Source organism: Jaculus jaculus, chromosome 10 (genome assembly GCF_020740685.1).
Source record: "Jaculus jaculus isolate mJacJac1 chromosome 10, mJacJac1.mat.Y.cur, whole genome shotgun sequence".
Classification (NCBI taxonomy): domain Eukaryota; kingdom Metazoa; phylum Chordata; class Mammalia; order Rodentia; family Dipodidae; genus Jaculus; species Jaculus jaculus.
In genome coordinates this window covers 58648814-58653043 of record NC_059111.1, presented here as the reverse complement: position 1 = coordinate 58653043, position 4230 = coordinate 58648814, and the positions used below count along the sequence as shown (strand labels likewise).

The 4230-nt window shown below is 36.3% G+C and overlaps 1 pseudogene; it reads right to left on the bottom strand.

Moving 5' to 3' along the window:
- Nucleotides 1–235: 235 nt before the first annotated feature.
- Nucleotides 236–517, bottom strand: LOC101598849 (annotated as a pseudogene).
- Nucleotides 518–4230: the final 3713 nt, after the last annotated feature.

Here is a 4230-nt window from a genome sequence, read left to right as displayed (position 1 = left end):
CACAAAACACCATGTGGGCCAGAATATAACACTACAAGGCCCACCCCCAGCAAGTTCACCTCCCAAAGGCTCCACAAACTTTTCATAAGCCCCACAGTTGGGGATCAAGTATTTAACTGCTTAGGTATCACCCCAGTCTGAACCCACTCATTCTCTATTTCTGAGGTAAACATATAGCCTCCTTGAGATGTCTAACTAGAGCAAGCACTTCTAACCAGAGGAGACAACAGCTCTCCTAAGGCTTGGGTTTGGCCCAGTGTTCCCTATATGTGGAATAGCTCACATCAAGAGTCATTGCTCCCACAACAAAGCCTTGGGCTGCCACATACATGTGAATCAGGTGAATGGACATTTTTGTATTTTCCCTGGTCTTCAACTTGGGTATTCAAAATGAAAAAAATTGCTCCAAAATCTTCATTTAAATAGGAAAAAATGGAGTGTCTCTAGGTTTTCAGACAAATTTAGATCCTCATCCTTCATCATATGAAGAAGGGGAAATATCTGGGTCGATTGACATCATCATGATTTCTTGAAGAATCTTCTTAGAATGTTAAGGCTTCCTCATAAAGCAACCAGCTTTGTTTTTCCAGTATTATTTACTTATTTGTTTGTTATAGACAGAGAGAGGGAGAGAGAAAGAGAGAGACTGAGAGAGAAGCAGGCAGACAGTGAGTATGGGTGTGCCAAGACCTCCTGTCACTGCAAACAAACTCCAGATGCATGTGCCACTTAGTTCATCTGACTTTAGGTGGGTACCTAAATCCTGGGCAGTTAGGCTTTTCAAGCAAGTGCTTTCAACTGTTGAGTCTTCTCTCTATCAAGTATTGAAACACATGAGTCTGCTGGGAACATTTTACATTCAAAGTACCACACCCACAGATTTAATATTTTGTATGTAATATGATCTAAGTTAATATTTGATTAAAGAAAATTCCATTTTGCAATAGGATGGACTGAAACTCATTGGCTCTACTACTGGCCACACTCTATTTGCATGGAAACTTAATGGATTTGGGGCTAAGTTCAAGTACTTATCAGTTTTTCAATCTATATATCTATATAGAGGTGTTCAACAAAATGTTGCAGGAGGTGAGGCATCCATATTCATTTATAATCTTATTCCAACAGGACATTTGATCCTTCTTATCTCTGAAGTTAAAAATAAGTCAGACTTAGCTTAATTACTTTGGAACTGTGTTGGAATTGAGGATTAGTTGATATATTTAGGTTTATCTTTAAATTGCTAACACTTTTTGTTGTGATATGGCTAAACTAGATTTTAACTTGTTTATATTTTTGTTTTTCAAAAATATTTTACTTATATTTTGCATGCATGTGTGTGTGTGTGTACATTTGTGTGTATAGGCATGCTAGGGTCTCTTGCCTATGCAGATGTGCTTGGCTTTTTGTGGGTATTTGGGAATTAAACCTGAGCTGAAAGACTTTATAAGCATACATCTTTAACTGTGGAGCCATTTCCTCAGTCCTGATTTATATTTTGTGTGGAATATACCTCTCTTTCTCCCCAGTTATCATTTCTAAGAAAATGTATCAGCACTATTACTTAGAATTTTATGAACTTGTGAAGAAATGATTGGTGGGGTGGATAGATGGCTTAGCAGTTAAGGCACTTGCCTACAAAGCCAAAGGACCCAGGTTTGATTTCCCAGGACCCATTTAGGTCAGATGCACAAGGTGATACTTGCATCTGGTGTTCATTTCAGTGGCTGCAATCCTTGACATGCCCATTCTTTCTCTCTAACTTCCTCTTTCTCTCTCTCTTAAATAATTCAATCAAAATAAAATTAAAAAAAAGAAATGACTAGTGCTTTATGCAAATGGTTTAATAAAACAATGAAATGAACCCATGAACAGTCTGATATTTATTATTGCAAGTTGATTAGCTGTTTATGTTGACATAAATATACTACTTTTAGATAGCCAATTAACTTTTTTTAAAAAAATTGTTTTCTGTTTTTACTCATTCTCATGTCTTTATAGGATAACTGATAAACCATATTCCTAAAACTGTATTTTTACTTAGCCTCTTTTCATTTTCCCTTCTCCAAGCATCTAAGATCTCAGGATTAGGTTATTGTTGTCTAAGAGCAGAGAGATTCAGAAACTTGGAAGTAAGGATGTGACTTCCAGCTGAGTCACTGATGGCAGTTAAGTTGAAAACACATTTCAATGGATCCTAGCCCAAGCTGCATGTTAGAATATTCTATGGTGTTTTTATATATTGTCAATAGTCTTCACATCTCCAGTGAATTTGAATTAATAAACAAGAGATAGGGCTGTGGCCAAAGGATTATAGAAGTTCTCTGTTCAGCCATGTATATTCCCCTATCCACAGTGAACACAAGTTATAGAATGAGTGAAGTGGAGAGAGCACAGATCAGAATTCAGAAAGCTGGCTCTCAAATTAGCATCGCCACTAGCAAGCCCTGCTACTTCCAGCCATGTTATTCCAACTTCTAAATTTTTAGCTTCCTCATATATAAAGTTCAAAAGCTTAGTTATACTTCCTTTTAGAGACAAGATTCTATTACTTTAGCTTTTCATTATTTTTTTCATATTTTTAGAGTATAAATTTGAATAGAGGTGCTTCCAGTTCTAAATTAGTCTAGGTCTAAAATAATTCAGTGTTAATGTATTACCAATATTAAAATCAATTCTCAGTTTAGTTGGTCATCAGTACAGATGAGGGTCTAGGTGTATAAATTTGTGAATTTTATTTCTTTCAAGAATAGTGGGAGTTAAAATAAATGAGGATATCATCTGTCTGGCTGTTCCATGAGGAGTGATTTGACAGGGTCAGTTTCTACAACTACAGATATTCAACTGTAGATGATTTTTAAGGTGCTCCCCTCTATGTCTGAATATACTTTATATTAAGAAGTTTTGATCTATTGGTCTTCATTGCAGAGAAGGAGTGGATGAAGGTGTTACTTAAGGAACTAGATTGACACTCATTGAATATTTGTTTCATTCTTTTAAGTAATGTCTTTGAAAGCAGAGAAAAGCAATTTGACCTTTCTTTTCCAGAAGGACAGGGGTAGGGGTGATGAGCATAGTTCTGCTTTTCCTTGTCAAACAGAAGAAAAAAAAACCTTTAAAAATAACCCACCAATTTCCAACCATTATATTTTAAGCCACAGGGGCTTGTGAGTTATCTTTCATCTTGGTTCTAGCACATAACCAGAGAAATTACACAACGTCTCCCAAAGGAGAGTTCTTGCTGAGAAGCAATTCAAGCTAAAATATATTATAGAAATGTGATTGTTCTGTGTGTCATTATAACCATTATTCCTCTTTGCCCCCTCGTCTATAGTTTTCTCACTCTTCTCTTCATTTCATCTTTTATCTCTCTGTGCTTTTTACACAGATGCCTGTGGCAGAAAGGGTGGTCATGAGGCAATGACCCCTGGGGAAGAATGTTCAAGAAATTTACTGCACTTAAATGCTGCAATACCTTAAAAGCATCTGCAATATCTTTACAGATAGAAGACAGTTGCATTTGATTATTATTTATCCCTCTCCAATCTTGATTTTCAAGAAATATAAATGTACTTAGGATTAAAAATCTCAACTCCCAACCTTCCAGAAAGTAGGTAGTGTTCATTCAGGTCCACAATCACTATAGAACACATTTTAGTAATTTTCTGGTAGGACCATATTTTCAATTTAAAAATAACACATATTGATACATCAAGTGATGAACATTTAGAATACTTAGCATCTTACTGTGTTTGAAAACCAGGAAATATGGTAGTACATGTCTAAGAAACCACCTGAACCAATGTCACTCCTACATTATGGGAAAAGTATTTGCGTTAGACTCAGCTGGTAGTTCTGTTGATTTCTCATGAAGTTCACTTAGAGGGCTAGGTCCTATAGCCCTAATGGACCTGGATTATATAAGATGGCCTATCTCATATGCCTGGCAATTCATACTAGCGATTGGCTGGTTGTCTAGTTTGCTTAAATTGGGATGACTCATTCCTGCTCTATATAGTCCCTTATTCTGTAGTCATCTATAGAGCCTTCTTCATGGCAGTCTCCAGGCAACAATCTAAGAGGTCAAATTGCAAAATCTCTTGAGGCCTAGGATTTGGATTTCCTAAAACATGAAATCTACCTAGAGTCATGGGTTGGAAAATAAACTCTGATCTACAGAAATAAGAGGGAATAAATCACATTGAAATGACACAGGCTTAAAAGGGCTGG